The sequence below is a fragment of the Triturus cristatus genome, chromosome 3_1 (genome assembly GCF_964204655.1).
Source record: "Triturus cristatus chromosome 3_1, aTriCri1.1, whole genome shotgun sequence".
Lineage (NCBI taxonomy): Eukaryota > Metazoa > Chordata > Amphibia > Caudata > Salamandridae > Triturus > Triturus cristatus.
Genome location: NC_140583.1, coordinates 1,157,636,562 through 1,157,650,684, shown reverse-complemented (window position 1 = coordinate 1,157,650,684; position 14,123 = coordinate 1,157,636,562). Strand labels below are relative to the sequence as shown.

Below are 14,123 nucleotides of genomic sequence, written 5' to 3'. Positions count from 1 at the left end.
AGTAGGTGAATAGATAACTGAAACTGTTTGTACCTCAGAAGCTCGTTGTGTCAAAGAATACTGCTATACAGTGGGGCAGCCCATCACCACCAACAGTGGAAGAATAGATCTGTCACATGGACTGGTTAATGGCAGCAGAGGATGGTACCTGAAGTGGGATGATGCTCAAAGAAGTTTGAGAAGATCTGGGGATCATTGATGAACAAGTAGGAACTGGGATAAAGGCAGATAAGGTATATGATAAAATGTCTATGCATGCTATTGATCGTACCGCTGTCAATATGCTACAGCAGATAAAACATTTACAAGCAATGCACTATGTTCAATGCACTGGCACATATGACAGGAAATGTGGTGGCTAGAGGTTGTGGGCTGACACCCACAATGATAGCTGGTTGACCTTTGGTCTCTTCAGTGGATCCAAAGTATTAATCTGCCTAATCTTACCTAGTGCCAAGAGTGGTTCCATCTTGATTTCTGTTCATGCCCTATCTGGATAATCTGGATATTCTACTTATAATTGCCAAACCAAGCAGATGGCAATTTAATGAATTTCTGTTACATGAAAAATGTCCTTTATGAGAAAATCATGGAGGACTATTTTGAATATACTACTATTGAGGCAACCTCGCTGGAATGGATTTAAGGCTGCTTCTAGAGGTCACATCATTAGTTATGTCTCTAAGAACAGCTGAGAAAGAAACATCAGCTCAATTAGACAACATTAAACATTTGGAGCTATGTCTATGCATTATGCCTTAAAAATAAATAGATAGTATGTAGATAAATTAGTTGCTGCAAAGATTGAATTTAATTGAAAAATCAAAGAGTGGGCAGGCAGGTTTTTACTAAAAGTTATCGCTAGGGTCTATGAAGGCAAAATAGATCTGGTACCCTTTAGCAATATCTCAAAATTAAAAAGAACAATTGAATGAAAATTATATCATAAATGACTAAGAGGACAACCTTTGTAGAGATTCTGATATTGCTAGTTGTTTTGTTGAGTATTATGAAGAAATCTATGTTTCTGAAAATTCCCCATCTGAAGAATCTTTTAAATGATTATTTTATTGATTTGCAAAGAAACGATGTTAAGGATCTTGATCTCACCCATCTGAAAAGTGATATGGAACTGAAGGAGATTTATGCTTCATAAAGAAAAAGATCCAGTACCACGTGGTTTTACTGTGGAATTATTTCAACATTTTTCTAAAATTTGATAGATTTCTATTAGATTTGAAAGGTATGGAACAGGTTGGATTCATTAAAAGGAGGGTAAATGCTGACAATTTCAGGACATTTTTAAATGTTATTCTTAGCTTCTCAAAGGTGAAGGAATCAATGGTGGCAATTACTCTAAATGCTGAAAAAAGCCTTTGATTTGGTTAGTTGATAAATGTAATGAAATGTCGTATTTGGCATGGATTTGGTTTGAAAAATTTGAAAATGCATCTCTTTATTATATTACTCAACAAGAAGTTCAGTTTTTCTGACAATGAAGTACAGTCCCCTTGCTTTCATCTTAGAAGAGGTATTAGATAGCGATATCTCTTGCCCCGTTGCTTTTTATGTGTTGGCACTTTAACCTTTTTTGGAGGAACCTAATAGGTCTGTTAATTTCCCAGGTTTCTTTACTAGGTAATAGGAGATTAAATGTACGGCTTACGCTAGTGACATTTTGTTATATATACCTCAGTCAGATTCATCTCTACCAGTCTTTTTTATGACTTATCAATTTTCTCTGACATTTCAAGACATAAATTGAATATGGACAAATCCGAAGTTTTTCATTTAAATGAATTTTTTGTTAAAGAACCTTTTCAGAAATTTGGCTTGGCATGGATCCCTTAAAAATAAGGTGTTTGGGAATATGGTATGTTGATTCCATTAGAGGTATGTTAAAATGTAATCTTGATGAACTTATGTTCAAAGTCAAGAACCTTACAGGTAAATTGCCTCCTTTATTTTTATCCTGTGGGGTCAAACTGATAGAATCAAAATAATGGGCATCATTACGATGGTGGAGGGACTTCAGTCCGTCTGCCATCGTTTCGGATTTGGGACTGGCAGTCTATGAGGCGGCATCCCCACAATCCGAATTACAATGCGACCGCCACCACGGCGGTCGCATCACCTATATTTTGCATTGTGGCGGGAATGCGGTCAGCAGCCCCCGCCGCAATACAAAATATGGGTGCAGACACATCCCTGCACCACGTGGCAGGCACCATGCGGTGCAGGGATATGTAGGGGGGGACCATAGGTGCCCCATAGGGAACATGTCCCTGCACCTGGGAAATCCGTTTCCGCCAGCCGTTTTGTGGCGGATTGACCGCCACAGTACGACCGGAGGAAAGGGATATCATAATCCCAATTCAGGGCTGTGCATTTGGTCCGACGGGCGGTCGGCTTTAATCTACCTGTCTGGACAGTGCGACCGACATGCTTTCCCAACGCTTTCCCTGCCATCATAATATGGCAGGGGGGGAAATCGCATTGCGATGGCAGAGGGACCACCACCAACAGCCTGTCGGTGGCAGTCCCTCCGCCATCGTAATGAGGCCCAATGTTTTTCCCAATCATTAATTTATTTCTTACAATGCTACTCATTAAAATCAATTGAGAGTTTTTCTTTTTGAATAAATTGTTTGCGCTTCAGATTTGTGGAATTAAAAAGAAACAAATTATGTTCCTAGCTTAACTTAAAAAAATTAAAGTCAACTCAGTGGGGTGAATTTTCCTGATTCAATTAAGTACAATATCGCTTTTGCTTTAAAACTAAAGCAATGTGGGGGTATTAATAATAAATAATAGGTATTTAATGAAAGTATTCTGTTTTTGACCCTTTTTCTTACAATTAAAATATTTTCATATCACAAGCTTCTGAGTTCTGTTTACCTCCTAGGGTTAAACACTCAGCTACACAAATTCTTTTTTGTAGATGACCTTTTACCTATATAAAAATTCTCCAAACTCACATAAGGTCAAAGTCAATAGTAAAGTGCTTTTTATTTGGTAAATATGTCTAAAGCGATAGGTTTAATTTCACAATTTTAGCAAGTCGAGGATATAATTCCTTTTGTAGAGCTAATGCTTAAATATGATATTTCTAGAAAATATTAAAGTCAACATGATAAACTTGCTGGTTCCTTGAAGTGAGCCCCAGATGCACTTATTTCCGCTCATTCTACGGTTGGGATTGTGAATTTTGACTTGGTTATAAATAATATTGAACTAAAGCCTCAGCTATACATAAATATTTAATTTCATAGGTGGTGATTAGAAAGAAATCTGTGATTAAAATGGTGTGGGAATCTGAATTACATTGCATTTGGGTCATTTCTATACGAGGTAGAACATGGTCTAACATTCACATCACTTCTCATTCTGGCATTGTCTCAAACTTTGTTTTTCTTCTATAATAGACTGTTTTACACTCCTTTATGACACAAAATCAGTATGCTGCCCCAACAGTAGAGTGGGTCAAACAAACAATATGTAAGGATTTTTTGTTGTCCTAGAGATGCAACATCCAAATTTATGACCAGAGACCTGGCAATTTGCGATACATAAAACATTGAAGCCTTGGATGAGCAATTGAAGCACTCAGGTTCAGTTTAATTCAAGGTCTTTTCAAATGTGCACTGTTGCAATTGGGTTCCGCCCAGTTAGTGCACTTGGATTTTTTTGCTTTTGTAGGTCACCCAGTTTTGGAGTGTTTACTGTGGGTGAGCCTCACTACATGTGCCTCCTGCACGGTAATCACATGGCAAATGGACTGCACGTGTATACTGCCATTGTATCCGCCTATTAAAATAAGGCCTCTGATAAGCAGCTAGGGTAAGGGGCACTTGGCAGTAACACACGAACACATGTGTAGACGTGTGTCAGCTGCACATGGGAGACTACGGTCATACATATCCTGGTAACTGTGCACAGGCAGCCTGGCGCAGAGGGTACACTGCAGGATTAGACACTGACCTGGGATAGGCCTTATAATGTTAGTGTAGTGTAAGGAAGATACTGACTCATGCAATGCAGCGCTCTCTAGGGGCTGATGTTATGGTTGTATTTAATGTAGCCTGAAATGGCACCCACTAGGGGTTATTTTTATAGTTGCACCGTAAGTGGCCTGAAATTATATAAAAACACACAGGCACATGTCATGTTAGTTTGAAAATCCTTTGATATAATAAGTTTGACAGTGCTTAGTGTTCAAGGCTTATATGCTTTACTCATATTAATAACTGCATTTCCACATGATTATTATTATTGTTTATTTCATTTACACACAAAATGATGGTGCTTTTAACATTTGGGGGCCGATTAAGATGGACGGCGGACTTTAGTCCACCCGCCACCCTAGCGTGCTGGGACCAACCGCCAGTGGTGCGGCGGTCCCGCACCTGCAATTAGGATGCCACCGCCACCGTGGCATCCTCCATTCCCAGCATTGTGGCGGGTGGTGCTCACAGCACCGCCCGCCACAATGCTGGGAATGCACTGTGTGCATTGTCATGCACCGCGAGGTGCCTGCCACCATGTCCATGACAATGCAGGGGGTACCATAGGTACCCCACATGTGCACCCCCCACCCTCCCCAATACCCTGGGGGCCCGCAACAGGCCCCCGAAAGCAGATTCCGCATGGCTTTCCATGGCGGGGTCTCTGCCATGGAAAGCCATGCTCCGCCGCCCATGCTAATATGGATGGTGGTGTCTAGCAGACACCGCCACCATATATAGCCCCTTTTCCGCCCGGTCGACTGGTCGACCGGCGGACGGTCCTTTTGTCCGCTGGGGAAGGATTTAGGGCGGATCGCTACCGCCATGCGGGCGGAGGCGATCCGTCCTACATCCTGATCGACCCCTAATTTTGTTATGCCGGATATATATTTTTGTGAATTAAAGCTTAGTATTTAGTAGTTGTGAAATAAATGTACTTTTCCTTTCTCTAAACAAAAAGCACTGACTGTACAATCATTTATTGAGTGTTATTATTGTGTGCCAGCGAGTGGTGATTACTAGCCCTCACCACCTCCCTTGAGTAGGCCTTGGACTGCACTGCTTAGCTATCGTTAGCGAGTCAAGCGCTATAACGGGGTGCTTGGTTCCCAGTAAGGGAAAATTGTGGCCATATTACTTGAGCAGGCCCATTATCCTGCACAATTAATAACTCAATTTCCTACTTTCGCTTCATGACGAAACTAAAAATCCTGTGTTTTTTGATACGTAGTGATTTCTTATGGTTACAGAAACTGGAATGTTTTCAAGAATGCATCCTGATAACAAAACCCAAAAGATATCAAAGGACACACACACACATACACTTCCCTGCAAACAGACCATCATGCCTATTCGAGATATCATGAAAGGCAAGGAATAAGTTACACAAGACAGCTTGTGATTTAACTGATGGAAGCTGGTATGAAACCACCCACCACTATACTCGAGACTAGAATCATGCGCCCACCACTCACAGCCTGGGTAGAGGGAACTGTAGTAACCCTTACACTGAGCTTACTGTCTTGAGATGTTGGAGTCTTGACTAAATAAAAGAACCCTAAGTGGCTGCCATATTTATCAAACTTAATGGGGGGTAATGTACAGGGCCGGACAGAAACATACAAAGGCATATTGGCATAGCTTTATAAAGTCAAGCAGAGGATCCAGTTCCAAAATTAAATTAAATGGCATGTAAAGAGTTGGTGCCATCAGTGCACAGATAATAACTTAGTATACTGGGCACAATGAAATGGGCATGGATTCAGCAAGTAGAAATATACAGGCAAGGAACACGGAGGGCTTGATAGCACTGTTAAAACCTGTATGGTTATTCTAATGTCAAAGTGTCCCTGGCAAGGCATCTTAAATCTAAATAAAGAACCCTTTTACAGCGCATTCTGCGTTAGCCTATCTCCAAGCACTACCAGTCTCCTATCTCCCACACTTTTTTTTTTTAAATGTGAGTACCACATATTTCAACTTCGGTGGGATCTCTGAAAGCATTTCCTGTCACAGGTTGAATCATGCTTCGAAATGTTCAGTCAGTGTACCTTCCCATTTGGAGTTCACAAAACATGAATTTATACTTGTAAATTGATTTACTCCCATGCACTAATACGCAAATATAGTGTAAGATTATGTGTGAGTAAATCTTGTGAACTGGCCAATTTGGTCTAGACTAACTCACAGAGTAGGTTGGAGGCGAAACAGTATGGAGGTGGGGGAATTCCTTCTTTCAGAAAAATTGCCCTCACACACCCATGCGGGTGTCATGCTTCATCATCGGGCGTTGCTCCTCGTGTGGTGGCGCTGCAGTCCCGCACGGGCCCAGCGAGAGGGCTTTTTGTCGGAGTTCTTTTAGGAGTAACGCCGCAGTGGTGAGTGCGGGTGTGTGGGGAGGAAAGAAAAGGTGAGTGGGTTAAAATTACCACACTGGTACCCTAAAAAAACTTTATTTAGGAGTCCGTGTGGTAAGGTTAAAACTGATGACAAGGAAGGCCTCTAGAAACATTATATCCGAGGGGTGAGTATTTTCCTTTTGTTCTATTGTCAACAAGTGAAAGTGATAGTGGTGAGTGAGTACGTTAGGTCGACATGTTTCACATGGGTCCCTAGTGGATCCCGTGGCTTTTCATCAGGAAGTGAAAAAGGGTTAAAAATAGGAATCTGAGACGGCGACACCCAGTATTCCTATAGTACATATATTTAGTTGGTTGGGATGTCAGTGCACCTAGAGGAATGTCCACTAGGAATTCCTAGATCCAACCTATAGAGAGAGAGAGAGAGAAGAAAAAAAGGGGCAACACTATTATAGAGAGATAGTCATAGCACTCGTTTTTGTCGTGATCAAATAGTGCATATGGGGGGAGGAGCCAAGATGGCGACCGGGATGGCAGCGTAGGCTCCCGGCTCCGTGAACCTCCGCACCCCGCACAGATATCCTGCACGAGATCCTTAGCCTGCGCTATCCGCCCGTGTTGGTGAACGCGAGCGGCAACCGATCGTGTGACCCCGAAGTTTCTGGCAGCGGTACCGCCGGAGAAATGTCCGTCTAAAGTTTGCGGCCTGTGCAGCCCTGGAGCCGGGACCTCGAGTGGACGCCGTGGCCGGGCGGCAGTGCAACAACAGCGGCCTTCGGTGACTGGGTGGAGTCGGACTGCCGGAGTGGTGCGAATGTCGGCCTGCGTTTCACCGTGGTCGTTCCTACCACTAAGCGTAGCGGAACGAGTGCGTGCCCGAGGTGGCAACTCCAAGACTCTCCGGTGATTGCCTCAGCCTTCGCCGGTGAGCTGCCCGGACGCCGCCCGTAACTCGCCCCGATTCTCGCGGGCTGCTCCCGGATTTTCGCGGGCGCTGGTCCGTGGTGGGGACGACTGTGGCCCGTGACCACACACCGGACACATCATTTGCCTGCCCCCGGAACCCTGTTTCCAGCGACATGGAACCCGAGGCGCTTGAGCCTGAGTCCCGGTCCCGATCTGGGTTGGATCTACCCAGCGGCCATTTTGGTAGGACAGTATCCACCATCCTGTACACTGGGTTGCAGCAGGATTGGGAGGGTGCGACTCTGAGGAGCGTAGCGGAGCGAGCGCCGGGAGCTGTACTGGGGTACGGTGACCTTCTCGAGGCTCTCGGTGCCCTTCATTCCACCTTGGTTCACGGCGCCTGGGTGTTGGGGAGCAAGCTCGATGGAGTGACATCAGCGTTGGAACAGTTGCCGCCTGTCTATCCCCAGGTACACTGGGACTTCTTACACCGCGCACGGGGGGACAGTGTCGTGGCCGCCCCTGTGAATAGTGCACGCCTGGACTCTCCGGACAGTATATTAACGTGCGATCAGCTGGCTGTGGATCTGGTCTGTTCCGGAGGTTTCGGACCTGAGTGGGGGGTGGTGGCCTTGTCCCGTGCGCGGCCTCCGACGACTCAGGCAACATCCAAGCAACGGTCGCCTGCTCTGCCTGATTCCGCCTTCCTGGGCCTGGTGTGCAGCGTAAATCCTGGCTCAGCACTGGGAAAGACGACCCTCCATAGAGCTGATTGTGTCGATCTTCAGAGCCCTCTACCCTACCCGTGTGTGTCGCTTCCTGATCTTTATTGGACGCTTCTCTTCCTGGTAACATTGGACATGGCACTGGGACGAGGGGTATGCATGGGTGGGTTTGTAAAGAGTGGCCAAGGATGAGGCTGACCCTTCAGAGGTGGTCATCTACTAGGCGGGCGGGCTCGGGAGTTGTGTGCTCTCACGGCATAACTGTTAGTGTACCAAGTGTGTAATGCTCCTTACTTCACTTTGACAGGGTCGATTTCGTGTTCTGTATTGTATGCTTTGCGGGAAAACGTATGGTGCGGGAGGGAGAAGCCGGGGGCGTGTTTTACAGGCCCTCCTCCAGTTTAGTAATACTCTCTCTACCCCCCCGTCTGGTGGGGGCTCTTTTCCTACTCTTTTTCTCTGTTTCTTCTATATTTCGGGTCTGGTTCAGGGGCGACAGGCACACTGCTGGGGGGGGGGCCGTACTCATCTGCAGAGGTGCAGGGTGGGGGGTTGGGGGGGGGGGTTCTTTAGTCTTTAACCCCTTTTTTCTATGGCCTCCTTTTCTTCTCTTATTCTTCTTTGTCTTTTTCTGGGATCAGCATGGTAGAACTCCCTTGTTGTTATTCACTGTTGTCTCCGGAGTGCCATAATTTCCGTGGAGTTTCCTGGGTCTTGGGGCAGGGGGGTTGCAGGCGCAAATGGCCGTGTTATTCCTTCACATCCTGAACTTCCTGTTTCAGCGCCACTGCCTAGATAGACTGCTGTTTACTGTTTACGTTCATCATTCTGCCTGCCATTTTTCGCTGCTGGGAAACTGTTTGGCGCCTGATCCTTCCATCCTCTTCTATTATAAAATGTAAACCTTTATTATCCTGGTCTCCTACTTGGGCTGTTCAGAGACTGAGAGTATGCTAGCGTCGAGATTTTGCACCCCGAGGTGCTGACTGTGATATACTTGCTTTCTGTTACTCTGACTGTTTAGCGGCCGGCCCCGGGGGTTGTAGGCCCATACGTGTAATTGATTGAAATATCAATAAAGGTTTTCAAAAAAAAAAAAAAAAACAAATAGTGCATATGACTTTTACAATCTATTTTGGTCATGATTAGTGCAAGGAGGCATGCTGTCACATTCTTACCCCAGTCGCCGGAAACCGACTGTGCAGTGCTGATTCACACCGCAATATCAATGCCCAACGTGATCGCTTGTTGCAAAATTTATGGCACCTCAACACACAGGAACTGTGCAGAAGAGTCAGCATGCTGGTGTGCACAAAAATCCAAACATGTATCTACATTCAAAATGACACACAACTGTGATGTCTATTAAAATGGGGTGGGAGCAGTGATTGGTGGTGCAGTCCGTTAAAATATACTTGCTATGCCACTTCCAGTAAAAGGTTACTCCGGTGTGAGTAACGGCATCAGAGAGAATCGTGCGATAAACATACGAACTAACATACAACATATATCTCCTACCACACCAGTAGTAAAGCCTGGCCTCATCGGCGTGTGTAGCGCGGAATGAAAAGGATTACCTACGAGTGATATTGTCGGAAAGGAACTGAGTGCGCTTATGGCCAAAACATTACTTCTATTGATGTGCAAGCCAGATGGAAAATACTCACGGAGCCTCCCCAGGAATGCAGCGTATTACCTGCACTCCGCTGCTCGAATGCCGGTAAAAGGCAGTGACCGCTGCTTCCGTATATGTGCCATGCTCGCATGTCAACCCAGAAAGCCGTATTGTATTAATGCAAGAAAGCATTGTCAAGCAGATGGTCTTCTCTCCGTGCCACGGGTGTTCTCAGGACTTACGCACAGTGTTCTGACACTTGTCGCCTTCCTTATCTTCGGGGTCTTTCCACACTCTTCTCTCTTTCCTCGATTCTTTTCTCCGTGAGGGTGTCGTGTCACTCTGACTTCTTCTTCTTTTCTTGCAGTGGCGAACGTGCCACTCAGATCTCTTTCTTCTCCTTTTCTTGTAGTGGCGAACATGCCACTCAGATCTCTTTCTTCTTCTTTTCTTGTAGTGGCGAACGTGCCACTCAGATCTCATTCTTCTTCTTTTCTTGTAGTGGCGAACGTGCCACTCAGATATCTTCATCCCTTCGCTTCTCGACCAACTCTGGACCATTTCTGTTCTCCTTTTGGTCTGGCCAGGCTTCTCCATGCAGCGCGCGCACTCTGCACGTGTTCCCCCTGGTCTTGTCCTCGTCCGAGGACACTCTCTCCATCTTCCTCAGCATTCCTAGTTAGGGTCGTGACCTTCTCTTCGTCTTCTCCTTTTTCACCAGCCACTTTGGTTGTTGAAGTTCGTGGGGCCATACTCTTGGTCCTCTTCGTTCTTGAACTTCTCGGACCACTTGACGGTCCATTCTGACGATCTCTGGCAGGATACCTTCGGTCTTTCGTCAGACCTTTGTTTCGTAGTTTCACTGACCCTTGCGTTGGTCACCTCCTTTTGCAACCCCTGGCGGGTTGGCTTCTGTGTGTTGACCACCTGGCTGGTCACTGGTTGGTGTGATTATTCATTCTGACCCGTGCGTCGGTCACCTCCTTTCGCAACCCCTGGTGGGTTGGCTTTGTGGTGCGACCATTTGGCTGGTCGGCTTCACGAGGTGCGTCACGTCGTGTGACTACCTGTGTTTGCTGCCTTGTCAGGCACTGGTGCGTGCTAATCTTCGTACCGTCGTGGTACATCTTCAGTGTAGCGTTGCTCCTTGTACCGTGTGATCTCTTGTTGTGGTGGCTTCTTGGCGCCACTGGGTGTGCCCTCTGCATCCTTACCCGTCAGTGTCGTTGGATACTTGCTGCGCGCACCTTCGTCAGTGAGCTCCTCTCTTGTAGGCGCTGCTGTGTACCTTCCGCGTCCGGGGTACATCTGCGCTGAGTCCTTTAGCTCTCTCCAGGGTTAGCTCCACTTGATGCGGCGACAGCGCAGTCCTCGCTGGGGTGGATGTGGCTTGACCAAACTTGCACTCGCTGTCTGTGGCTACAGTTTGGGAGCTGGAGGCACTGTGCGGTTCGCTTGGCGTTAGGGTGAAGTGGGTTGCACCCTATGCTTGTGTGAGGGTCTGAGGCATTCACACTGCTCAGCCTTGTTCCTAGGCCTGGGGTCCACCGGTCTCAGCAGCTTTGTGGATGCATGAGCCTGGGTCTTCATGCTAAGATTTTGCACTGTGGGCTGTTCCTTTCCTCAAGTACTTGCTTGGGGCGGCTGCAGTACCACTTGCAGCTGCTAGGTGGCAGTGCAGCACTTCACTGCACAGGGCCTGGCAGACGTTTTTGGAATTTCCAGGCCTCGGTGCAGTGTTGTCCTTGTCTGCTAGACGATGCAGGAGGGCCAGTCTTTCACCTGCTGCCGCTCCTCTGGTTCCTCGGGCATCGTGGAGACAGGTGACAGGACTCTTCCTGCAATACGCGCTGTACGGAGGTCGCCTTGGCTGGCTGGAGCAGCGCAACTGGTATGGCAGGTATCTGGGGGTAGGTGCAGGGAGAACATGCTCTTACCGGTGCTTTGACTCGTGTAGACCCTCTCCGCAGCAGGCCGTCGCTCTTCCCGGGCCGCGCGGGGGGGGAAAGGGGGTGCTAGTGCTGCACATCTCCGGCCGCGGGCCAGGCAGGCGTCGCGCTCGTCACATTTATTTATTTCATTAGCGCCCTGATCTGCCTCAGATGCGCCTTTGTTTTGCCGCCTGCCGCGAGGCCTCGCGCCCTTGGCACTTATTTGAATTTGGCCTTGAAACGCGCCGCCGGCCACACGCTGACCTGTACGGCATTCATTCGCTCGCTGGCCGGGGCGGGGGAGTGGTGATGTCGCTATGCAGGGCGGTGTGTTCGGACGGAGGAGACGGGGTTGCTGCTCAGTGCTGCGGGTGGGCTCCGCTTTTACTTTCGGTGTCTTCCGCCCCCCCCCCCCCGCAGCAGGTCTCCTCGTCTCCGGGGCCACGCAGGGGGTGCTGGTGCCGTTCTCCTCCGGCCGCGGGCCGGACGTTTACCCTCAGCTCTCGGACGCGGAGTGGGCTCCCGCGGACCGTGCTGCGCTCCGGGCAGGCCACGCTTGGTCGCGGGGTTTGAAGGCGCGGGGTGGGCTCCCGCTGACCTCGATGCTCTCTGGGTGGGCCACGCTTGCTTCTCTTTGCTTCCCGGGCTCGCCTCTGGCCAACGGGCCTCCTCCTTCCCGCGGGTGGGCTCCGCGTGGTTCACTCCGCTTACGGGGGTCGTGGCCGACGCGGGTGGGCTCCGCTCGGACCACTCTTCACCACCGGGCACGGCCGCATGCTCGACGGGGTCGGGGTTGGCACCCGACTTCCTCGCCCTCACTTTGGGGTGGCGTGTACGCCCGCGGGTCTTCGCGGCGGTGCGGGGTGGGCTCCCGGTCACCGGCCTCAGCCTGGGGCTCTTCACCTGCCCGCAGGCGATCAGGCGTCGCTTCTCGCCTGCTGGGGGGAGCCCTCCCGCAGGCAACTCTCTCCCCCTTTATTACAGCTGGGCTGCTGCACGCTAGGGCACAGCCCCCTCGTCACCAGTGTAATGTTTGGGCACTAGGCCCTCATGCTGGGTGAAAGGACTGACACCAGACACATAGTTAGTGTAGTGGGAATGCCCACGAGCACGTGCGCTCGGCCCTTTTATTAACCGCGTCACCTGACCCAGTGACGTCGTTGGTGGGTGGGTGTATAGTGTATTACATGGGGATAGAACACTAGAATGTGTCCATGCACGGACACTACAGCCACGACATTCTGGACAAACACATGGCCTTATTTTAAGCGGTAATACAACTTAAATTTCATCGCAATGGTGCGTGAAGCATGACATATTGGCAGCGAAGTGACCATTTTGTATGAAGAGCTTGGTTTGGGTTCATCTCTGATCACATCGCTGACGAATCACTGGTACGTTGGTTAAGGATTTGGTCGAGCTCCTCTACCACCCTGAACCAGACGGTACTAGCAGTTTGCATTTCTCTTGACAGGGCGACTCGCATCCCGTGGTTGAAATATATTAAAGAGCAAATGAGTGATTTGGGCTGTCCAGACTTGTATAGCAAACCTAGACCGCTGGGACCTGCAGCCATTAGGGATGTCAAAATGAAATTCTTAGCCAGGTAGCAGGCAACCAGGGAGGGCTTGGAACTAGCTAAGGCCTCATTGAGAAGGTATGCTATTATAAGTCTGTCCACACAGCTACAGCTCTACCTGAAATTAGTTACCAACGCACAACACCGCTTTGCCTTAACAAGATTCCGGTTGAATCAGGTGCCATGGATTTGAGCCTTTCCCAAGGGTTATTCCATGCCAGGTACACTAAAGCCGTGCCCCTGCGACAGCTTCTCGGAACAGGAAACCTTGCATTTGATATTTTTATGTGAATTCTATGCCCCCCTTCGTAAGAAACTTATACTGCCACTATTGAGAGAGACCATATTTATATTAGTGTTATGTATTTTAGTATGTATTTAATATGTATGTTTAACATTTTTTGTAATGTATTTTTATTATTTTTGAATATATGTAATAAATGTTTAGAAATTAGTAATTTTTTTAAAGTACATTTTGCGTTTTAGTATCAGAGCGGATTGTGGGTTTATAGGGGAATAGGGTGGCAAGTAATTTAATTATAATTAATTAATGAATATTATGTTTTTATTTATTGTTAGTGTTTATTAATTTATTGTTAATTATTGATTGGTAATTCATTTTTATTAATTGATTAATTTATCATTATATTAATTATAATTAATGTATGATTATTTTTATTTATTGGTATTGTTAATTAATGTATTGTTAATTAATTATTAATTAGTAATACATTTTTATTAATTGATTAATTGATATTTAAAATAATTATGGTAATTTTTATGTGTAGCGGGTTGTGGGTTTATAGGGGAATAGGGTGGGAAGCCATTTAATTATAATTAATTAATTAATATGTTTTTATTTATTGTTAGTGATTATTAATTTATTGTTAATTAATTATTGATTGGCAGTTCATTTTTATTAATTTATAATCATATAAATTTTAATTAATGTATTATTTTTTATTTATTGTTATTGATTATTGATATATTGTGAATTAATTAT

The 14,123-nt window shown here is 46.8% G+C and overlaps 1 protein-coding gene across 4 annotated transcripts in view; it reads right to left on the bottom strand.

Moving 5' to 3' along the window:
- Positions 1 to 14,123, bottom strand: part of FEZ1 (fasciculation and elongation protein zeta 1) — a 493,775-nt gene that overhangs the window by 64,344 nt on the left and 415,308 nt on the right. The gene's annotated exons all lie outside the window — the stretch shown is intronic.